The sequence below is a fragment of the Camponotus floridanus genome, unplaced genomic scaffold (assembly GCF_003227725.1).
Source record: "Camponotus floridanus strain SB8 unplaced genomic scaffold, Cflo_v7.5 scaffold37, whole genome shotgun sequence".
Taxonomy (NCBI): domain Eukaryota; kingdom Metazoa; phylum Arthropoda; class Insecta; order Hymenoptera; family Formicidae; genus Camponotus; species Camponotus floridanus.
In genome coordinates, this window is record NW_020229514.1 from 1384214 (window position 1) to 1410489 (window position 26276).

The following is a 26276-nucleotide window of genomic DNA, read 5'->3' on the forward strand; positions in this document are numbered from 1 at the left end:
TATCTCCGAGCGAACGAGGATCAGGCATTCTTTTCGCGAGACAAACTTTGGAGAAAGTTGCCATTCGACTTTTTCTTCAATTATTTATTTATCATTCCAACGAAATAGACTACAAAAATTTGATAAGACGAGTAAAATAAACAGTTTTTTTGCAGCGTTTAAATAATTTATTATTAAATGCGTATCAAAAATATTTAATAATAACGAAAAGGTAATTTATAAATTTCTTCTCTGAGCACATCTCGATTATTCACGATAGATCAATCATTCTTACAATGTATTTTGACGGTCGGTCTTGATGAGTTTGGATAAAATCTAAGGCGCTGAGCTTATGCCGGTGACTCCCGACGCCCCTTGGGCTGAAACAGAAATATTTTTAACAATGAGAAATTAATTCAACATGTAGATCCTCTTCATAATGATTCGTATAATTTCTCGTTTAAGAAAATTCTTTTTTCTTTTAAATATAAAAAGTAATTATATATATGATTATTTTTTTAATTTTATATAATATAAAAAATATGCTAAATATTTTTAAGACGTGCATCTTTTTTAAGAAAACGACTAGCTTCTCAAACTTGAATATCCAAAAGTTTATAATGTTGAATAAATAAAGCGTCATTTATTTCGAAATATACTCATATTAAATTTGCTATAATTTTACAGATAAATCATCGATACGGCAACGGCTTTCCCGAAGCTTTCGTTGACGTGCGCGTTTAATTCGAAGAGTATAAACATTTTTCATTGTTTTGACGCGCGGGCAGAAATAGGCCCTGAAAATATTCAACATCCGTTGCAATATTTCCGCTTCAATCGGAGCGCCACACGTTCCACGTGGCGTATAAATCGTCGGTGCAACATCCCCCGAGAGAGCTTGCGAGATGTGCTAAAAGCGGTAGTAACAGACTACAAAACTGTGAAAGGTAACGCGGCACGCATATATAAGTAGAATCGTTTATCTCGCGCGATCGCCGTTACGAGCCATGAAGATACTTTTATGAATCCTTTTCCGCTACGTGAAACGATTCCGTGTCGCGTGAATCGATACGCACACGCATGCACGTATTTTCGCGTGGGCGGGTGTGTGCGTGTGTCTAAACTACTCGCATGCGATTCACGGATTATTCGCGCGCTGTATAAATCGCACGGAAGTTTACATACACTTTTCAACGTGGGAACCGGCGCACGTGTCCCGTAAAAGTAACATATCAATCAATCGTGATAACACTCGGAAATCCACGCCAGCTGATAGTCACGTAGCGGAATAACTCGGTTAGGGTGGTGGAAATTTATTCGCAATGTGCTTAACATGTTATGGTCGAATCGCGTAAAGACCTATTTCGATCACGTTTTGAGGTGAGATATTTCGATCACGTTTTGAGGTGAGATATTTCTTCAAAATCCATCAATCATTATTACATCTATCTCAATTGTAATTAAATTATATGTATATAGTAGAAATGTATCTAATGATGTACATTGTTTTTATAAACATTTGCAAAAAATCTTTATCAAAATATTAGTCAATTTTAAATAGATCCAAGTCAATAACAATTGATCAATAATGTGTTAGGAATGATATACATGTAATTCTAATAAATTATCACTTTAAATCGTGAAAAGATACATGGGGCAGTGCTTTTGAACAATGAAAAATTAATATAAATAATGAAAAAATAATATATGGATAGGAATCCGCTTCATTGAAAATATAACGTAATATCTTTTTCACATTTTTTTTTTCTTCGAGATTGATAATAAATATTCCAAATCGTAAATCAAACTATTATTAGGGTAAAATGTCAATCCAATTTTCTAGGGAAAAATTGACGTTAAATTAAAAATATATGCGTGTGCGAGGGACAAAGGAATATGGCACTCGAGCAATTTATATGAAAAGTTTAGCTCGATGGCACGCTCTCTCATTTTTTTGAGCAAATATATTTAAAGCTTGTGTGTATTTTGACTCAGTATCGATTAATGCAGATAGGGAGATAGCAATCGAGCTTATGTTTTTTTCAAGAAAACGAGAGAAAAGGAATATACATATATATAATATATGCATATACGTGTGTGAAGGGCTATGTAATTACAATTTCGTTATAATGGACGGCCTCGCTAATGATACTTTAAAATCACTCTTGGCGCTGTAAATTAATATATCAACGTTCTTTTAAGGACTCGCAGAGCACGGCGGTAACGGTAATCATATTTTTGTGTCATAATGCACCTCTACCCGCGTTTAAGCGCTCTCGCAGCGCTCTAAATCACCTTTTTTCGACCGTTAAAAGCATGGAAATCCCGTTACGCAATGGAATTATATCTTTCCCGCTGCACACATTTTGTTCAAATTGCCGAAACGCTAAAATCTCCTCCGTCTCGAAGAAGAAGAAATTAATCTTTGTCATCGTCAAAGTCGGTGGAATTTTGAGAGATACGAGTAAGAGTAAAATTTTATAAAATATTGTATAAAATAATTCTTGTGCACAATTGTGACATTTTTTATTAGAAGAATTTTTTCAAGAAAAAACTGCGAATAATTGGAAAAAGTAACAAACTGAAAAAATTTGAAAAAATTAATTTAAAAGAGATTATTTTATTTTATTTTATTTTTTTTACATAACGAAACCCCCACAAAGTGTTATGTTATAAAAGGATTTCGTTCTAGTTTATAGCCTTTGGTTCATCAAGAGAAAAGACACGGCTCTGGGGGAAAAAAATGCCTGCAGAACTGTTAATTTTCCATACAACATTTTTATGTAAAGTATATTACAAGAAGTTCAACGGAGAAGAGAGATGGATGATTATTCAGACCTCTCATTTTCCCATACGTTAGAACGTATGCGGAACGTGTGCCGATCTCTCGTTTACGCGACGGGATGTTTTATTTTAGCGTATACGTGCGGAAAATTGCATTCAGCTGATGAATCGCGGGGGATTTGCGCCGATATTAAAATTCGCGCGGCACGCTCGCTTCTTTTTCACGTTGATGGCTCGCGTTATATAACCTTTCTGAAATATAATTATTTCGCGCGATCGAAGATACAGGAACGCGGGAAATAATTCCCGATGAGATACCGAGGAGGGACCGGGAAACGTCAAGATCCGGGCTCCGTACTTTAAAGGAGCCTGACGTTCGTCAGGAGCAGTGCAAATAAGTCTTCCGGGACTCGTTCTGCGATTCTTCGGAACACAAATTTCGCGTGATTATTTACGCTCGAGTGCCTCCTTCGAGACGTTATATTTATGACGTTGATTTTACGACGAGGGCTCTTTGAGTGTTTACGGACTGTCTCATTAGCGGAACAAGTAAGACTTTGTTGATGCGCGCCTGTCGTCTTGCATCCGTGCTCAAATAACACGAAAAGGCAGTTAAAGTTTAAAAGGAAGTCGGAGGACGTCTAAAATGTAGAAAGTCTCGGAACAACATTTTTCTTAAATACGTTTTAAGATATTTTTTCAATTTTTACATTCCTTAAATAGTAGAGTACATATTTAAACCGTACAACAATTTTTCTCTTCGTAAAATACGGATTAAAAATTTTATTATATTAATATTGAAATATAATAAAATATAAAAAATGTATACTATGATGATAAAATTATTGTAGGGGAAAATTGCATTACGTTAGAATTTTATTTTTATCGACTTACACAACGTCCATAATTACGATGTATTGTCAATACACTAATATAAAATTTCAATTGGAATCCTTCTTTTAATATCTTTAATTCTCTTGTTAATTTTATTCAATTCTCTAAATATTTTATTAATTAATGCCTTTTTATGAAAAATGAAATGGCTAAAACATTTTCTTAATTTTCTCTGTAATTTATATTATTCCTATTAATGCTAAAATAATATATCATAAATGAGTTGTTGGGCATATAATGGAAGCGTGAATCAGCAAAAATAAAACTCGAAATACATTACGTTCGTGGAACAGGCACACGTATATATTATCGCAGCTTCATACGGACGTAATTGTTTCTCACATGACGTGCGGTCTTAGATTCTTCGGTTTACGAGACAATAAAAAGTGGTACGATAAAGTGGATGGTACTGGATCTTAGTGGATCGAGTACTTTCGCGAATCCTTTTGTCTCTCGAAATGAGAGAGATATTCGCCCTCGTACCATTGTTCCGCTGGAAGCTTAAATGTAACTTGGAGCGAGTTCGCAGTGAAAACAAAGAGAGTTTACACGCGGGCGGTACTACACGAGAGTACAAACGTCATCGATCGCTCGAAACGAAACGTCCTCGGCAGAGCTCGATCGAAGCAACAGCTATTCCGCGAGTTTTCCACCGCGTGACAGAGCGGAGAGGGTACAGTTTGGGATGTCGAGTCCATCCACCGGCTCGTAATTACTAGGTCGAGTGGAGTGTGAAACGATGTATATACGTACAGGAAGCGTACCGATGCTTCCTGTGAAATTGGAGTGCTGCCAGAGCACCGGCGTTTCAATAACCATCTTTCGCTGTTACATCTTACAAATGACTTTCAAAACAAATTTCAGCATAGACGTGTTTCGTCGGACGACGATGCATCATTAATTACTGGATATCATTCTTCCCGCGCGTACAAAGCGTCCCAGATTTGCCCTGTCAATTTTTTTTTTGCAACTTCTCTTCAAAATGAAGATTCTCGACAGTCTCCGTGTTAATAACGCATACTTAAATTGAGCTTTGGAAATTTAATTTTCAAGGATACAAGCAGAATAAAGCCGCGTCTCGTATTTAATCTCCGAGGAAAATGAGTTGTAACACAAAACTTTGATATAAAGTTTTTATATTAAAAAATGATGATCAAAGAATGATTATTGAAAATATGAAACGTGTCAAAAGACATGTCACTTGAGAACACTTTCATACAAGAGCGAAGATGATCGAAGAAAAATTCATGGCTGAGAGATAATTGATAAAAGAAAGATGAAAAATATGAATATCGGACGATATTATTAGCGATTGTTTTGTCCCGATAGTACAATAAGACGATTATATCCGTGTGATTAATTAACATTCAATTATTATTGTCAAATACGATAATTCGAAAATTATAAAAAATGTAAAGATGTATAAATGTAATGATAATTTCTTTCTCTCGTGTCTTGAATAGTATGCTCGCCTACACTTTTCACGAGACAGTTAATATTTTAAATTACATTCCGTGTCGCGTACAATGTTTTACAACGATATCATGACATTTAAACGTCATTCCCGCCACGTTGTATTTTCCATTTAATTATAAATAAATGACGCTGCCACGAGCGTCCTTAATTACCTGTACCTACCATGTTTTAAATAAGAGACGCAGAGTTTGAATAGAGTCGCGTTGTAGAATGTGGATAGAACGAGAGATCGAGTTTTCTCACTTTTATAAATTCTTTCACCGGGCGCACAGAAGAGCATAGTCGATAACTACGGCTCGTGGACTTAATTAATTGAACATCATCTTTAGCTGGCACTTCGTTCCGCTTCTGACTTTGCTCGGGATTGTCCAATAATTCTGATATCTCGAGAGAAAATCTGATTAGAGTCTCTAGGTGTTCGTTCTTTGGACCCGACGTATAAAAGCAATATATACGTTTCTGCTATATCGATGTGATCGAATGATGTAAAATTGAAGGAGAACCCGATGGAAAGATTGCTTTCCATGAGATGTGATTAAAAATGGATTTACGATGTTCGAAATTTACCAAGAAAATAATAATGATAACAAACCATTATTTCGAGAGAAACGTTTTATCGGGAAAATGTTTTATCCGCTAAACAATTTTTAAAAAATTTAATTTAATTTATATAAAATTTTTTTCACAAGTCAATCCGTGTAATAGAAAAGTTTTTTTCAAAAATTCGAAGAAATTCTCAACTGACCAGTGTTTTCTTGAATTTGTAGACGTACGATTTCGAAAGGTATTCGTGAAACAAATAGAGAGAAAGAGAGGAAGGAAGAACGCGATCGACAAAAATATCTCGGAGTAGCGACTGAAATAAAACGTGCGTACAAGAGAGAGATGGAGGGAGGGAGAGAAGAAACGGACCGCATCACGAGGAGACGTAATGCGCGCGTTATGCGTAGCATGCGAATTTTTTATTGCACTCGGCGAGACATCGGGTCGCCGGCGCAATGACGCGCGTTGCATTATTATCCCCGTTGACGATATCTCTTCTACATGCGTGCACGATATCGCGAATACGTGTTCGAGAGTGCTCGTTCGGCCTTGAAAATGCGAGGTTGAAAAATTGGAATAAAAAATTGCAATAAAAGATTGGAATAATCCCTAAACCGATGGACGACACAACGCGAGAGACGCCGGCCGATTTTCCACGTGTGAATAGAAACGCACGCTTTTACGGTCACCGGTCGTTCTTGTCAGTGACCGACGGCTAAGAAAAGCCTTCTGGCTTGTCGCGCGGCGCGATATATCGGGTGGCGCGATATTTCCGCGGACGAAGGAATAAAGCGGAACACGCACGCACAATCTAGCGGGATTTATACTGGCTCGGGTATACCGTCGATAAACAAACGGCCAGATAGTATCGTTGCAGTGAAAAAATAATCGATTTAGAGTAGAGCCATTGAGCGGACACGTAAACGTTATAAAAGCGAATACTGATAAGTCGTAGATTTTATGGGGCTTTTCATGCACACATAATATACATTGCGTCTCTCGGCGTGTTTATAGAAGAACATGCATCGCTTTTGCAGCATGTAAGAGTGATTTAGCTGCGCGACTTCTTCAATTTAATATTATTACATTTGAGCTATTGCCAAAACATGTTGTTAAAGCATCTCATTAAAAGTTTATTCACAGTTTTAATATATAATCTACAATAATTAATCCTATTTTCGAATTTAGTGAAGTAAATTTGATAAATGGCTTCGTGTGTTTTTCGAAAGAAGCTTAATAAATTTCTCGGACATGAAATATTAAATTAAGTTGTTTTAATTTTATTTGATTTCATTAGAAAGTAGTCCGTTATACTTTCACGTGTCAAAGCTAGATAAAACTCGAAAGTTTTACGCTCAATTATATGTTGTTCCGAGAGTAGTAGCGCAAACTGCTACATTTTTATGTCGCTATACTTCGATAAAGGTGCCTCCTTTTCGAAAGGAAAACTTGACTTTCATTCATGATTGCAGCGAAATTGTGCGAGAGCCTCTCGTCACACCTCGCAAGAAATGACTAGAAATATTCTCTCAGACTTATTCTTGTCGGGCCATGAGAAGAAGAGCCTCGCTTCCGATATGCATGAAATTACCGTAATCAAGCAGCGAACGCTGCCTTTTAGACGAGAGAAACGGAAACGTCGTTATCGTCGTCGAAAGTGTGTCAGACTGCATCACTTATATGCTCTACGGTGAACTTTTCGAGAGCCATGACGCGCTCCAAAGATTTCGCATCCCGAAGCTTCGGTCGAAACGTTCGTGCGGAGCATTGTAAATGGAAATGAGCCAACTGTAAGCATAGCCGTTTCACCATAGCTGGCGGAAAAAGCACGAATATATCTTAAATATCTCGACGTTCTCTCTTGTTGATCCTAATGCGATGAATTTTACGGGTATATAACGTCTATTTTGACCTATAAAGTAGATATTTATAGAGAGAGAATTTTATGCTTTATCACATTCTTGATTTACTTGGAGTAAATCCATAGAAATTACTTACCGAATGTAAAAAGTATCTCTCTCAATCACACATTCTGACACCGAATACGTTCCAGGGATTTAAGCCACATGATTGTTATCCGAGTATATAAACACATAAATCCATAAAATTTGAGTTTTAAAAAGATTTCCCACATCTCAATTATCTTAAATGAATATAATTGCTCACGTCTGCTCGCAAAAAATTCAAAAAATTTAAATTTTCGCCATTTTCAATAAATTTTCTCCATTTTGAAATACAATTAATTTTTTTTGTGAATTTTTCATAACGCTTAAGATTTATGTAATTTAATGAATTCGCAATTTCAGACTTTTTGGATCTAAATTATCTAAATGTTCGGATTTAGTTATTAAATGATGGAGGTGTAAAATTACCCGGATATTTATAGGTTTAATACAACTATTCATTCCCCCTTACCATTTTCATTTTTTAGTAGATGGGATTTATGAATATAATGTGTTTTTTGAAAATATGAAAATATACATATTGAGAAATATGAAAAGTATATATTTATGTGTTATTTATGTGTAATGTCGTGGGCGTATTCCGGATGTTTCTGCAGACAGAAAGGAGGGCGAAGACAGCGACCCTTTACAATGGTAATCAATGCCAGAATTTGCAATTACAATTGGTGGGAACGCCAAGAATGTCAACCGTTTCTATAGGGTGCTCCTGCATCATGTATCTCCGTCACATATCACGCATATCGACGTTAATTCCCTCGGCTGTTTATCGAGACAGTTTCGAGCACGAACCCGGAACGTGCATGCACATCATAAGCAGGATCGCTGCTGTTGATCACGTAAAAAATATTTAAGCGGCATCTATGCCAAGATTTTATATTTTCCACCGCAAACATAATCCGATTAAAATTTTCATACATAAACATTCGGACTCGCACACATATCAAAATGATTCAATAATTTACTCTTAAAATTTAAAATCCAAATTTATAACATCTCATATACAACGTAGAATCAAATTGTACTATAATAGAAAATCCGAATATAATTCAATAACCGATGTAATTAATGTAAATTTAAAAGTTTCACACATCAAAATATTCTTTCGCGTGATATCCAGTAAGCGTGAAATTTCCTGGCGTTCGATCGAAAATTCAAATTTTTTATAGGCGTGAATGAAACTCATTTTTTCTGCTCAGAATTTATTTTCACCCAGAAATTTGGCATGCAAATTCATAGCTCGCAGGTAAAGCCTCCAGCTTATACCGTCCGATCCCGGCGGTGGGGGTGCAATCCCGAGTTTCGGCGAGGATTGTAAGCCGACGGGATTCTCGGCGTGAAAATAAAACGATTCTCGCGACACGCGAATAAAACGATATACGTGCGACACGCGTGCGTGTATCCGGGGAGATCTTGATGGATCTGACGCAGCTGATCGCGATAGAGCCTAGCTACCGGCCAGACGTTGGCAGGAATAAACTTGAAAAAGCGCGGCCAATGCCAGAAAGAGGTGCGCTTGGAATCGAATCAGAGAAATATGAAAAGGTCAGCCCTCTCCTTCGATCTGTCTCGCCGACACACACGTTATACCTGTCGCTCCAACTTGTATCGCGTTTGCATCAAGTCCTCGTTCGCGAATCATCAATCAGTTACCTAAAACTGCACGGGATAAGACTTGTTTTTATCGCAAGATGAATTTAAAATATTGAATATAAGCCACATTTTTTACCGACAAAAAAATTTGCAAATCAATTATCGTAGCTCGTAAGATTTGTATGTATGTGTGTGATTAGAGAGACAGATGTAGATTAACTTGTCAGATTTCAATCGGTTTTAAAAATTTTATTCGAAGATACAAGAATTATGCGTAATACTTTTCTGCCAAACATGATGATTATTTCGATTCGATAAGAGAAAATAATTGAATTGACCATAATTTTGACCAACTCTCTGTAACAACTGTTATAATGACGAGCAATTTGCGTCATTAATTTTAATTAAGATTTTATGAAAATACAGACTTTATGGCTGATTGAAAAGCACTTGGCTGTTAAAGCGGTCCCCCCGGCGATGTTCTAATTAAATGCGTTAGTTAATAGATAATCGGGGATCTATTTCGATTTCTATTTGTAGCAGCGAGAGGAAGAAAATGCGAGGGTAAAAATCGAGTCTATCGATTGCCTCTTTATTCGATCTCCGACATTGACTGTCGGCCAATGTACGTAAACCCACGCAATGAAAGGTAATTGAAAGTGGCTCACTAATGAAGTATACTTGGAAGTATATTTCATTAGATTTTATTAGACGATGCTCTCTCATCTTGCGATAAAATTCGCGAGTGTGGAGAAATAATGATGAAATATACTTTTTCCGTCACGTTTTCGCTCGCATCGCTTCGTCGCGAAGCCAACTACAATCGAACATAATTCAATTACTTTTGGTCGTACGATTCTTTGAAATCGTCTTAGCAATAATTTTACGTTGAATCATTATTTCTCCTAATCTGTTTATGGAATTATCTCTCGCTAGCGACAAGCGAAACAGCGATTTAAGCTCCACCCTGTCCAATTTCTTAGATTTCGCTGGTTTCCGTTGTTTCGTTAGATTCATGTATAATGTCAAATGTAGATATACAGTACCGGCCAAAAAATACATCATCTTTATGTTTTTTGAGGATAACTTAATTCAAAATGTATATATTTAATCAATTTTTCTTGAGTTGCCGTTTTCATTATTGAATGAACATTTATTCTTCAGTAACTTACATACTTAATATTAAACATATTTGACTAGATAGAAATGCATGCACTTTGAATTAAGTTATCCTCAAAAAACATAAAGGTGGTATATTTTTGACCGGTACTGTAAATGTAATTCCCGTTTAAATTCTGTTGTTTCGCTTATAGTCGTCTCTCACCATCGCTGTACTGTAAATTTATCTGAGAAAAAGTTGGGAAAAGAGGAATACGTGCAACGAGATAAAAACTTAAAACAGGAGAGCGCGGCGTTTTTAATTATCTTTTCTGGCCATATATAAAACTTTGAAACACTCGTAAGGCTACACGTGCATAATTTGTACTGGTATCGCTAGAATTTACGCGCGCAAAACTTGAAAAGGTTTACGTTACAAGCAAGGCGTTTTTTCGTAAGAAGCGTTTCCCGAATGAGTTTACGGGAGAGCGATCGCGACGCTATTTCTCCCGCAAAATTACGCGCGTTACGAGGATTTACGGACGAGAGTTTGGCGATTACCGCACGGGAATCGAGAGAAACAACACGCGGCGCGCAAAACACGAGAAGGCTATTTTAACGGGTGTAATGTCCGATGTTGGCCCCGAATGGGGTTCGGAAATGGAACGAAATCCGATAGCGGGCCGTCGGCCATGAGAACCACTTTACCGACTCGCGCTACTCATTGAGAAGTAGATAGGCAGGAGGCAGGCTCTACCTTTCATACATCGGGATAGGTAAAAGCGAGGGCTCTTATGAAGAACGAAATTGCTTTCTCGAGAAACATGCTCCGTTTCCGAGGCAAAGAATGTACCTGTAGTTTGAATTACCTTTAGTTCTATATATAATTCCTTAGAGGGATCATTTCTCCCGCGAGATATTCGTCTTCGTCAGAATTTGTGATTCTGAATGAAATAGCGACACAAGATACGTTTCTTCTCGTCAAAGATAAAGCGATTTATCATTTATTTAGTGCAGATTATGGATATTTTATCGCAGGTGCTTTCTCCTTAGGATTAATGAGAGAGAGGAATCCAAAATTTTATGCCAATTGCATGCTACTTTATATATTTTATTTTTAACAATTTACGCCACAAATTGTTTATTTCTTAAAAGCATTTCTTAAAAATTTTTGACAAGTATCGTCACACAAAATACATGGCGAATCATCTTGTATGTATTCGTTATTAAGTATAAAAAAATATATATCCTTAAAATTGTTTTTATTATACAAGAAATAATATACCTTGAATAATGTTTCTCGCGCGAAAGGTAATAATTTATCTCAATTTACTATTCCACTTTGAGTTTTATCTAGATAGCTCGATGAATTATTGAATTACGTCATAATGGTATATGCCACTTATAAGAGGGACTCGTCAATGATGCACGGATCGGACCCTCGACGGATATAAAAATGTTCGGACACGTGGCGCGAATCGGGTGCGAGTTTATCGAAAGATGAAACGATAGCCTGCAAGAGAAGATCATGGATATATCGGTCCGTTATCGATAATAGAAGAAGAGATCGCGCGATATTATGCGAATAGGTAAAATATCGAACTAGAGTTTTTCCGTAAACTTTATTCTGTTTGAGAACATCCAATATGGAATGTCAATCTCATAAACTCGCATAATTTTCGATGACGTTGTGCCGTTGGTGAATTTCAACAGCGTCTGTTAGAATATATGAATAAAGACACATAATATTTCACTTTTATTTTAAATTCAAAACAATCTTCACATATTTTATATAAATAATTTATTTAATAAAATAATAATTTTATACAAATCATAATAAAAACTTTTATTTCATATTTTATAAAATTTTTTATAATATATATTTTTTTCGAATGTATGGAATTTTTTTAATTGTATTTTCGCGTGTAATCGCTGTTGAACGATTTATATTACATTGTATGTTAAAAGTTATCCAAGTATAAAAATGTCACAAAGTACAAGTATTAATTTTTCAATCGTTTTGCAAAATTGATTGTCGCGAAAAAAAATTTTGCGTGAGAAGATTTTGTCGTCATATATGATTTATTTTCATGGGGTTATTATTTCTTGTTGGTTGTATCGTGGATAACAAGCTTTTCTGCATAAAGGAAGGAATGAAAAAAAGTTTATATCGTAATAGAGAACATGATACATACGTATATAATCTGAAATGAGGCTTTATTTTATTGCCGAGAGAATTCATCCAATGAATTTATAATCTCCCATGAGATTTATTTATTCAACACGCTCACGATGATGCGAAAAAGTCGAAAACAAATTAATAAGTAGCAAATATCACGCGATATTTTTCTACGAAATTAAAATTGGCACTCCGTCGTTATACGTTTCAAAAAGATACGTAGATTCTATTAATGTGATGAAAAAAGAATGATATATGTGATATATTTATTATGATATATTTATTAAAACGAGGAAAAGTTATTTTACGACTATGTAGATATGCAACACCATTTCGACAGAAGGGTATAATTTGATATTTGTGATGTCATGTAACTTAGCATACATTATTTGTTTGTCTCGAATGTGAGATCTATTCTATTCATTTTGATGAATCATCAGAGGATATGTCATCTTTGTTGTTTACTAAATTTGCGTTTTAATCATAGTATTCATCTTAATTATATAACAATAAAAAGAGGATTAAATGATGTATTACTTAAGAAAACTAAACGAAGTATAATTTAATGATATATATATCGAGTAAAAAACAAACAGAATTGCACACAAATCATAATATTTTTCATTGCTTTATTCGCTAGTAATTTGAAAAAATGTGATGGAGCTACGCAGGAGAAAATTATTTTTGCTTTATGCAGTAACGCAATAAAAGTTTTTCAATTTTAACTTTATATATATATATATATATATATATATTTATATATATATATATATATATATATATTTATATATATATATCCAGAGTTTTAAAAAGTACAAATATTAATCGTATATATTTAATTAGATAATTAATTAATTTATACATTGAGTTGAATGTTAATTCTCTCAAACTGATTGATACACTTAGTCATAATTATTTAATTAGTTAATTAATTAGATAAATAATTGAGATTGATTTTTAAAGACTCTTTCGCTTGTAACTTGGCGCGTATTATGAGAAAACAAGTTAATAAAAGTCTTTAATATTCGCTTCGTGATTCCTCTCTCTTTGGCGAACATTATTTGTCTGTTTTGTGGCGATGGGAAAACCGCGATATGCCGCGCTATATGTAACGCACGCTCGCGTTACGTGCACGGCATCGGTAAGTCTTCTTTTCTCGTTCTACTTTGAAATATTAATTTATATATGATATCCCCGCGCAGACAAACAAAGTCCTGAAAAGTGGAACTTGTGATTTATATCGACGATATCGACTTTGGGAATTCCCACTTCGGGGATTAATTACCTTGGAAACCGCACGAAGAAAAAGAGCGAAAGAAATCGGATAACCATCATTATACATTTTTCTTAGTATCATCATCCTTCATTCCGTTAATTTAGAGCGCTCCGTGGTTTTCTCTATTTGAGCTTTATTCCGCTGCTTTTCATGCTTTCCTCTAGTTCTTACACATTTCCGCAATTTCCCCTCGAACAACTTTATAAAATTCTAACTGTGAGAAAGAGAGTGAATTGTACTTTTTTTCCTTCTCCTTTCAAAATCAAATTAAATATGTGAAAATGTTACAATATTATCGCAAAAGATATTTACACAGAAAGAACGCTTAAAATTTTATCTTAATCTCGTGAAAAATAGGTTCGCGTAGACTTTTCTCGGAATAAATTTACGCTACATGCCTAAGGAGAACGTGCTAATAAAATATTTTCATAACGATACGTATTACCGCGATATATTACGTAAATAATCTCTCCCTTTCATCTACGCATACATTCACGACTTACCGTGTGCATAATAACAGATTGCATTATTATCCGGCTGATTATCTGGCCAGAGCGCGTTTCGAGAGTCAACGAGAAACGGAAGAAAGAAAGTATTTAAACGGGACGAAATCAAATACAACATATACACATACACACATACAGATACGAACACACGTAGCGTTCGGCGCGCGGCGCGAAAGAGCACGAGTTTCTGCGAAAGTTTCCAAGTAAAGTTCTCCGAGAAACGGGTGCACGCATGCACGCACGCACGGGGGCAAAAACAATCGATAACAATAAGACGAGAAGGAAAAAAAAAGCGAGAGCGCGGAACCGAGTGCGAAGAGGAAAAAAAAATAAAGAAACCGAAGGCCGGATACCCGGGTGAGAAAAGCAGGCACGAACGTACGTACGTACGCACGTAACGCACGCACGCACTAATGTCTGTCGAGGCGCAGCACGAGGGAGGCACGTCCTCGCGCTACGGTGGCCCGCGCAGCACTGACTCTTTCTACTGCGGCTCGCGCGTCTCGATACGCGAGAGAGAACGACGTGCAACGTAACGGTGGAACAAACGAGGATTATTAGCGGATTAATAAATAGTCAATGAACCGGAATAATGCGAGTAATATATTTTCTTTCGTTGATTCATTCGCCGGAAACTTACAAAAATGCGATCGCGAGCGATTACTTTGGCTTTATACACAACGTACAAAAAGCTTTTTAATTCCAACTTTATTTATATATTTATCTATTTATTCTTTTCAAAGACTTAAAAAGTATAAACGTTAGTCATATACTTAATTAGATAATTAATTTGCACATTTAATGGAATGTTAATTCATATTCATTGAATATACTTAATTATTACTTATAATTATTTAATTAGATTAGACAAATTAGATGAATAATCATTTTTAAAATAAAGGCCTCTAGGAAAGGAATGGGGTAATTTCGAGATATATACAGTTTGCGCTGTCAAAAAATCGATTCGTTTAAATTGATTGGAAAATCTGCTTGCGAGTACATGAAACGCTTTGTATAATGTGAAATTTATTTTAATTAATACTACGCGAAGCGGAGAATTTCCAAAAATTTATAATAATGGAATGTGATTGTAGCCTTTGTGCCGTCATTAAAGAATATTTATGCAATTATTCGTACGATGCGGGTGTCCCTGCGAAATCATTCATATCACGAACATTTACTCATTTCTCGCGGTAAATCAATGCCATCGATTTGAAATTTGCTTGATTTTCCGGACGCCGCAAATTGTCGAGAGTTTCGTGTCGCCTTTTCATGAACCTTTCACAATCAGCTGTAATCAAAAAGTAACGGCGGAGTCAAGTGATTGACGAGCGACCGCTTGTCGTCTTGTAATTACCGATTGCTTTCATTGTCAGCCACATTCGAGGACAACGCGCCAAGATCAATTGATCGATTATCCGTAATCAAATAAGTTACACTTGAGCAGAATTTCGAAAGGTCAGACGAGCTGTTAAAGCTCGTGCACGGCCACCCTCTCATATACCTCATGCAGGAACTCTCGCTCTCTTGCTCGCCAAAGCTTCCGCAAAGGCATCGGATCTAGAAGGAGGTGCGACACGCGATCGACTCGTGTGACGAAATTACGCTCATAACGACGTATAAATCATTTGGCCATAAAAAAAAATCATCATTATTACTGTCATTTATGCAGCATCGACTTACGGTTTTTATCATTACTATAATTAATTATTTATCGATTTATGTATAACGATTAGGTGGATTGGTTATTTAACAAAATTCCTGCGAAATTAACGAAGCGCATTTATACAGTAATACAGCTAATTTGTAGTAATAATATTATGATATAAATGCATTACACATTTTATGTATAATTATAGTTATACATGTATTATATATCATAACCATATCAATTGGTAAATTATCGGGGAGAGAGAAATGTATATTTAATTTTACTTAATCCGTAAATATAATCAAATTATAATTATATATATATATATATATATATATATATATATATATATGATAAAATTAAATTAACAAATTACAATGATAATTCAATGAAAACCTTTTAAAGACTTACAGGCGGTGTACTAAATTTTGCTTCCCTCAGTTTATATTAGCACACCGGTAGCTGAATATATTTCCCTTTAACGCACGAGCATACGTCAAACACGTGTTGCTACGCAATTCGTTACATTCGCGCGCGTCCGCTCGTCGAGAGACGGTTCGTTGAGTGCCAAGGGCTTAATTTGTGCGGAATGAGAGATTAACCTGGCTTTAAAGTGATTTTAATACGAAACGCGCGACTGTTTTTGTCCTGCTCTCCCAGGACATGTCGCCGAGTACGAAATTCTATCGTTTAAGCATACTCGGATTAAGAACCGCGATTTTCGTCGTGTGCACGCGTGGCAAAAAAATCCTGCCGCTTTGACATTTGACAATGAAATAGTAGCCGCGAGTGCACTCGACGCACGCATTGCTAACGCGATGCGTTACTGTAACTAATAATACCGCCGTGTTGCACAACACAGCACCTCTGGAAACAAAATATACTATGTACAGGTCGAGAGGTACTCGTGAAACTTTATTCCATCTCGGTTTATTCCAACATCGCTATCTATACAGACAGAAAAATGAAGATTGAACAAAAAAATTTTTAGATAAAAATAAGAATTATTCATCTCAATTAAAATTGAAACAAACGAATTAAGGATGTTTTGTACCTATTTTCAAAATATTGACAATTTAATGAAAATTGTACAGAATGTCCTTGTATATCTTCAGTACAATTTTTCAATCGATTCACTAAATTGTTCACAAGTTATAAGGATTTTAATTTGCACCGAATTAACATGTGTTCTTATGGGAAACGTATACATGGCTAATTTCATTGAGTTATATTTAATATCTTTTTAACTAGTCAGTACTTGTATAGTATTATTTGACCAAATATTTCCTCTGTATCTAAACTACACTTTTGCAAATTTTAAACAAATTCTGAATATTATTTCCATATGTTTTTGTTATTTGAATCGACGTAACCACGTCGATTCACAAATGATAAAAACATATGGAAATAATATTCAGAATTTGTTTAAAATTTGCAAAAGTGTAGTTTAGATACAGAGGAAATATTTGATCAAATAATACTATACAAGTACTAATTGGTTAAAAAGATATTAAATATAATTCAATGAAATTAGTCATGTATCTGAGCCGAACACAAGGCGAAATTCTCTGCCAAAAGTTAATCATTTCGATTAACAAAATTTGGAATATTTCAATAAAAGCGCAATAAATATTAAAAAATACATCTCTGCACTGTAGCTGTAAGATCAAATTGTAAATAATATTTCACACAATTTTTCATACTCAAATATCCCAAAAGTGGATATATTCGTCAATATTGATTTTCAGCTACTTTTTGCTGAGATTATACATACAAAACATCCTTACCTTTATAGTATTATATTAGCTTGTATTTTTTAATTAATTTATTAAAAGAGATCTCTTTACTTGTAATAACTTTTAACTTTGAAAAATATTATCGACTAGATGTTTCCTCAAAAAGGTTATCGTTACCGACTTGAATAGAAAACTCGTCTGTAATATATATATATATACCGGGTGTTTCAGACCACCCGTACACCCCATTTTAAAGCAAAGGAAGTGGTTATTTTGAAAAATGTTTCAGACAAAAGTTGTTGAAGATAAAGTAATGCATTACATGGGTAAATTTGATTGACCTTGGGTGGCGTCGTGAAGGTCATGTCAAGGTCGACTTGAATTTTTTAAATGGGAACCCCTATTTTTCATTGCATATTCTTGTAGCTTATCTCGAGAGCTTTCCAAAACACTATAATTAAGTACCTTTTTATTAAGTACTTTTTGAGTTATAAGGCTTGAAATAATTTCTTAATTTTATATAAACCATAAAATATCTAGTAAACCATTCATTTTTCGATTATCTTACCTTCATACTTTTATGTACAAAATAATGAGAGGAATCAATTGGTGTAAAGAAAACACATAGTTGTTTCTAAGAAAAAATATGGAATTGTTAATTGCAAATTACATATTTTTTCTTAGAAACAACTATGTGTTTTCTTTACACCAATTGATTCCTCTCATTATTTTGTACATAAAAGTATGAAGGTAAGATAATCGAAAAATGAATGGTTTACTAGATATTTTATGGTTTATGTAAAATTAAGAAATTATTTCAAGCCTTATAACTCAAAAAGTACTTAATAAAAAGGTACTTAATTATAGTGTTTTGGAAAGCTCTCGAGATAAGCTACAAGAATATGCAATGAAAAATAGGGGTTCCCATTTAAAAAATTCAAGTCGACCTTGACATGACCTTCACGACGCCACCCAAGGTCAATCAAATTTACCCATGTAATGCATTACTTTATCTTCAACAACTTTTGTCTGAAACATTTTTCAAAATAACCACTTCCTTTGCTTTAAAATGGGGTGTACGGGTGGTCTGAAACACCCGGTATATACATATATATATATATATATATATATATATATATATATATATATATATATAATATTATTTTATTCATGAGAGAGAGAGGATCACAAATCGCATTGCGTGCATGTGTAAATTTCTGGATGAAAGGATACAATTTTATCCGCTTGTTTCCACGAGCGTTACGATAATCGAGAATTGTGTTATTTTAATCCAAATAATACGCAAAACACGGTTAGCGTGACAAAATGTAAAGAAGCACGTTCGCAAATATCGATCCACGTGTTCGGTTCAGTTTGCGAAATTTATATCTCTGTAATATTAAAGTTGATATATATATGAGAGATCTGTTGGTCGCACACGAAGGGCGTCGGATATGTTTCAGTTGGCAGAACGAATTGTCAAGGTTGCAATCCCGTTGGGATTAGTGGATTAGGTCGACTAGATCGGGAAATACATCTATATTTTTCTACAATATTGTGATGTTGCAGAATTCAACAAAACACATTCGTGACACGATAATTGAGGCGTGACGGCCAAGCTAATATTAATTTTTTGCGACATTTAAATTCCTGTGGCGTGCTTACAAATGTGATTGAATTCGGCATTATTTTCTCTTTCGTTTTAATGCGAATCATTCTTACTATACTGTTCCACTACGCTACAGTAAAATAATTGATTCGCGATATATATGCGTATAATAGAGCAAACGTTGATGATATTATCTTTAATGAAAAATTATACGTTTTCTGAAAAAAAAAAAAGATAATTTATTTTACATACTAATTAATTTATTTAATATATTTTAGAGATTGGAAAAAGTATTTGATAACAAATTTAATTATCATTTTTTTTTGCTTGATATTCAGTCTTATAAATTAATGACCATTATATATTCTTTACGTAGGTTTTTATCGTTTTATCGCGTCGTTTCTTGCATGTTTAACGTTCGTTAACTGTCTCTCGTCTAGGAACAAAAAGATCATCGTCACGTAGCTGAGTCGAATCCTCCAGAGGGCTAAGATGCTCATCAGGCACGACATTGCGCGCGAGTTACATGTGTGTATGTGTCGGACGACGTTCTATTTCCGAATCCATTTCACATCCTAGGTACTTTGGAATGAACGAAAACCGTCCATCACTTCGGTAATCTAATAAATATCGATGCGGATGTCGCGCGGGCGAGTTTTGTCCCCCCGGAGAATTCTCCGAGATCTGTCTTTCTCTTTGGCCTCCTCGTCGTCTTCTCCCTCTTCGTTTTCCGTCCCTTCGAGTTTCTTGTAACCCGGACCCTATATATACGATCGCGAAAACGAGGCTTTACAGAGACCGACCCAATTTTCCACGAATCCGCTGTATAACGACTTCGCTTTTGATCGGGTCTTGGCGTGCTGCACTCCGAAGACAATCTCGTTAGTCGACCCCTTCGTCGACCACGACGGCAACGGAAAAACTAATCATGCGCTACAAAGCCCCCGGGATTAATGGGGGATGTCTGGGCGGCGATTCGTGGTTTTTAAAATTCACAACACGTTTTCGGCGTTTCTGTGTGAGGGTCTTAACTAACAAGATTACCGATACTATACACACAGTGACCTCCATCGCGTCGTCTTTCATCTACGGATTCTTCGATCGATCCAGAATCGATTTTTCATTAACGAAAACATTGACGTATTCTCCTGACGGTTCCTCGAGAGGCTAGTGAATGATATTGTCATATCCTCGAACTTTTGTCTTTAAGAAAAGATCATCGAAATTAAGTCGACGTGAGATAACTTTGATATTTACAAGATCCCAAAAGAATGATTCAATTTATTTTTTATATCAGATTTGATGTTTTATACATGTGTGGCAAGATAAAAGATCGCATAAATCTAATAGAGTTATTATACGATATTTACCAGAATCGGGAACAAAGATTACTCTATATTCTTAATTTTTATTTTAAAAAATATACACGTGCTTTAAATATTTATTTTGTAAAATTAGAGTGTTTATATGTATTTTTTTGATAAATTCATGAGATGCAGGCGCGAGCAAAACCGCCGATCCACTAGTTCTAAATGAATCTGCCGACGTTTCACAACGTAGACCAAGTAGGCATAGACGGCCCTCTTCTCTGTGGGTCAATGCCTATCGACTATTTTTACTGTATTGGAAGGCAAGAAGGCTCTGTTCAAAGAGGTATTCATTTATAGCCTCTTTTAAATGTTCAAGAAAAGGTGCAAAAATCTTTTCCAATACACCTTATCTCTCTTCATCTGATATATAATATCTGCACAATATCTAGAAAAATTCTCAACGTAATTCATAAAAAATACATTATTTTATTTTTAAATTAATGTGTCGCAATAATCGCAGAAATATCTCTAACCAAAATACACAAACATACACAATGATATTAAATTTTTCAAAAAACTCATAATTTGCATGAATTTGAAGTAATTGCGCGATATGATAAAATAGTTTAGATAATATATTTTTTCACCATCAAACATAACACATTCTCTATGCATTTAATCTATTCTTCAGAACCATTTCATTAATTATTCTACGCACAAAAAGAAGCTAGGTTAATTTATAGAAAAGTTACTCACAGATGCTTCTGTAGCCGTAATGATTTACGAGTCTCGTTTGTCTCGACTTTTGATCGTTAACAAAATAGCTACAATGCTAGAGCTTGTTTTCGGGCGAGACAGAATCAAATTGCAACGAGCTGCCAAGGATCTCCCAAAGTGCATCGCGTCGCGATTCCGCGTCGTCGATGCGAAAGAGCAAAAGAGAGAGAGAGAGAGAGAGAAAAATTGAGAGGGAGAAAAAGAGAGATGCAATAGGGTGAGAGGCAATGAGGCAAATATCTCGAATGTTTTCCCGGTGCAATCGGGCATGCGACATCGGGGACGTCTCGCAGGGCCAACAACGCGAGTGCATGTCGTTGCTGCGGGCGCCAGATTTTTCCTGGACACGGGAGCGAGGATCGAGCTTCCCGCGTCGTCGTCTGCTGCCAAGAAATCTATTTGCGGCGGCGTCGCTACGTTTTTGGACGACCAAGGACAGCGGCCAACAACTCTCTTATTTGCCTTTATCCGCCCTTAAAGTTCGATCCGCCTTTTTCGATTCGATCTTTCAGATTTAATATAATATTGTGCAAGCATTTATTAATAATCGTGCTGTCAACACTTTCGATACGCATGCGATATTCGAAATGTTAAATAATTTAATAGATTATTAAATTATATATATATATATATATATATATATATATATATATATATTAATTTTAGATTGAAAAAAATTATTTGATAGATGAACATTTTCTATGTGAAATTTGGTAATTTTCTATAAAGATACACACAAATTAATTTTTATAATTTTTTTGTACTTTGATTGTCATTACAACATCATAAATGTCCACTTGTACCTATAATAGCCATTAAAAGTGTCGAGACTTCATGTGGACGATTGCCAAGTTTCAGGAGGATATTCTCACTATAATTTATTTATAATGATATATCTGCGTCGTTTATAAATTTTATGAAAATGTTTCAATAATTAATAATTACTTTGTGAATTTTAAAGTGCCCATTATCTCGATGCTTTATTACAAAATATTTTATAGTGGAAAAAATATATAAACTTTAAACACAGATAATAAAGCAACGTAGTTGAAAAATAAAACATGGTGTTTGAAATAAAATTTTGCGACAATTTAATATATAACAAAATCCATTATAACAATATTCTGTATCTTGTTAACGACAATTATATATTAACTCAATTATTTCCAAACTTTGCTTGCAATAAATTGCAAGTGGAGCAGCAGCAAATAGAATTTAATATTCAAAATATACAAAATTTTATCGCCAATTTTTTTACACTCATCTTTTTAATAATTAAAAATATTAAAAACATTAATAGAGTAGAAAATAGCGTAGTTGGACGGATAATGACATTTCATTCTTTTCTTCGATATGATTATTTTTTTATTTCTTCCCGATCTCTCGTAAAATGGATATCCTTTCATCACCGAAATATTTAGTGTCAGTGAGATTGGATGCAATTACGACAGTCTGCCGGATTTTGAGCTCTAATTTTGTATTCGCACGTAATTTTAGAGAGGGACGTAATGTGCACCTTTTCAATGACGCGTTTCTATTTTTATGCTGTGTGTGAGCAGAGAAAGAATTAAATTACCCGAATTTGAACGTTCTCCCAAATTTTCACGCGTGAAATAATTATGATCAGTTAGAAATAATTATAATCAGCGTTAAAATTGAATTTGTTCGAATTGAGCTTAAATCTTCCCTGATCATCTTTGTAAGCATTCTCTCATCGATAAAATGAAAAAAAAATCTATCGCACGCTAATATTAAAATATTAATTTTCTTACTTAAATATTTGGGCGTAGAGAGAGTTTCTAAATATTTTTTCACATTCTTCTTACCTTTCGCCTCTTGAGGAACATTCGTTGGAGCAGGTTCGTTGGAGAAAGAAACGCAAGAAGCGGCACAACGTTACTCCCGTGGAGAAAATCGTTATCGCTGACTGTATTTGTTTCTATACAATTAAGCTCTGTCTATATATATGATCGATGCTTGATACACTGGCGTACAATGAAGCTTCATCGTCCTAAATATTCGGGGAGAGGGGAGAATTAATCTCCGTCGCGATAAATCGCAAGTCATCGGATATTTCGAGATCGACGAGCGACAATGACCGAGAATCTTTTAAGATATGCGCTATGCAAGGCAGGAATGACAGGTAGGCGACGATGCAGTCGTAAACTCGCACATCTCTTTCTCTCTTTTTCACGAAAAGAATTGACAGTGTCCCCTATCGTATCGACGTTTATAACAAGAGATCGATCTCGCCGGCTGTTTTGCGAAACACTCGATAATTCTTTCGCGACATGAGCAAAGATACGTTCCTTTTTGCGAAAAATATCCCGCTAGTTGACCAGAGGATTCAGTTGATATGATGATATGAAAACGCCTCGCAGAAAGAAAGACGAAAGAATCTACAAGACTTTATTTTCCGAATCTCAGAATTATGACCGATTGGCTTTAAATTTCTATGTCTTTATATTTTTTTTTATCGATAGAAAGAAAGCCGAAAGGATATTTAAGAAGACATACATCCGAATGGATTTTTCAAATTGCATATTTTTCCTTAATAGATAAAAGTCGATTCATTCGTTGATTTTTCTGCAGGGCGAATAATAGTGGAATTGGGGTGAAGACTAATCGAGAGTCGTGTTACAATTGAGCGAGATTGCGATGAGCGATCTGCCAATTGCATCTACCAATTGGTCCTCCGAATTGTTTGTCAATGATTTGTACATGTATTGCAAATTATAGATTTACTCCACTGCTCGTTTTTCTTCCTTTTCTCTGTATGTCTCTCTTTCTCTCACTCTCACACACGCACACATTCTCTCTCTCTCTCTCTCTCTCTCTCTCTCTCGATTCTCTTACGTGCACGCGTACATATTGCACATGCAACGCGTATGATACACAATTAGTTTTGTCATTTTTTTTTAAATATATATGTATATATATTGTTTACATTTGTCGCTACGTCAAATTTTTTCATTGTAAATGTCCTGTGTTACATTTTCTCATTTTCTTTCGCTCGTTCTTTCTTTTTCTCTGTCTTTCTCTCACACACTTTTCATACACTTTCATACACACATTCTCTCTCTCTTTCTTTCTCTTCCTCTCTCTCTCTCTCTCTCTCTCTCTTTTTCTCTCTCTCTCTCGCTCGCGGGATTTGTGTCATTAACGGATTGTGCACATATACACGTATAATTAACATATACGACGTAGCGGTCGTTGAAAACATCCATGATTGAGACTTCTGCTACAAGTATACAGCTTATTTAGAATACAACTGTTTTACAAATCGTCAACGTAACGCCTGTGATGTGAATTTTTCTTTCTCATGTGTGTTGTGTTACTCCTTTTCTTGGTGTGATATATTCATGTGTGTGTGTCTCTGTGTGTGTGTGCTCGTGCGTGTACGTGTCTGTATCGATAGATTATTGTTTTATCGTTAATGTAATTATAGTTAATATTAGGCGTATATATATAGTACAGTTTACACACCGTACAATACATACATACAGATACCCGCGACAACCGGAAGAACATTTCCGTCCATAAAAGAAGAGATGAAAATTGTCCCCGTTTCTCGTTCTCAGTCGCTCGATCGACGACGCGATTGCTATTGACGATTCGCAACAATTTCGCCAAATTTGCGATCGATTAATCGCATCCTGTCAATTAATTAACCGCGTCCGGTGTCGCGGGTCGCGTGACTTCTGGCATGTTTCTCTCGCTAAATTAACGCATTACACATTACACCTTATTACAGATTCAGTGATATATAATAGATACCTTTTTGTTTTTATTATCTCACTTATGTACAGAGGGCAGCTTGCCTATAGTAGGTAGGTAGATAGATTTTTAACGCCGGATGACGACTGAAGTAGTAGTAATAGTAGCGGGACGCTGGTACTCCTCGATAATTGACGCCAGATCGATGCTCCTGGTTCCCCTCTGGATGCTTCGCGGTATCGTCGAATACAGCCCTATCGTTATCTAGATCTTCGTCGATACCGATATTGACATTCGCCATTGCTTAAATAATTTCGCAGAGTACTATTTCGAGGTCGATACAATGTATAAAGTCGCCGAGTGAGAATTACTGATTGCGTTACACGTTATAACGCGACATCGCGTTTGTCTCGAAAATTCGAAGATTTAAATTGTATGCTTTACATTTTTTACCGAAGGGACGTTTTCTTTCGTAATCTTGTCATTTTATTTGATGGATAATTAGGTAGATAATTGGTTAAACTTATAAAAACAACTACAGAAATGAAAATTTTCTCTCGCGATATGACTCTCTTATCGCTTTTTATTGATAAATATTATTTCATTGTCTCTAAAAGAAAGAAACGCGCGACAGAAGAGACTTTGTCACGAGGTGTCAAAGAAATTACATTAGTTCAAGATTGATAAAAAACCAAATATCGATAAAATCAAAAACTTTTCAGGAATGTCAGGAAGGTTTGACATTATAATTAATTTGCATAAATGACATCTTAAAGTGTCTGCGAAGATGCGCTTCAGTCGCAACGAAAAATACATTTAGCATCCAAACGCTAAATTTTAAGATACTCGGACTTTCATGAATGAAAATAAATTGTGCATATTTGATCGGCATCGTCATTGTCGCTTTATATTTAAATTACGAGACTTATACTCACCGCGAGTATAGTATACATCAGTGAATCATCGATTGTGCTTGAATAATCGAATACTACCAGTTAAAAAAATATTTCAAGTGTTGAAAAAGTTTGGATAACGAGATATTTTATTTCTTTAGAAGATAAACTTAAAAGATTCTTTTCAGTAAGATATTATTTAATTAGTTTTCAAAGAAAAAGGTAAAGTTATCTATTATGCGGTTAAAATTTTATTTTGCTTGGATATTCATAAAGTTATGAATATTGAGAGTC

At 35.1% G+C, this 26276-nt stretch overlaps 1 protein-coding gene and 1 long non-coding RNA gene across 3 annotated transcripts in view; one reads left to right on the plus strand and one right to left on the minus strand.

Annotated features, from left to right (window-relative positions):
- Positions 1-14777, minus strand: part of LOC105253207 — a 51503-nt gene extending 36726 nt beyond the window's left edge. For both annotated transcript variants that reach the window (XM_011261071.3, XM_011261072.3), the window contains exons 1-2: positions 14287-14777; positions 275-359 (exon numbers count right to left, since the gene is read on the minus strand). The gene's annotated coding sequence lies outside the window, so the exon portion shown is untranslated. The remainder of the gene's footprint in view (positions 1-274; positions 360-14286) is intronic.
- Positions 1-26276, plus strand: part of LOC105253211 — an 86210-nt gene that overhangs the window by 31860 nt on the left and 28074 nt on the right. The gene's annotated exons all lie outside the window — the stretch shown is intronic.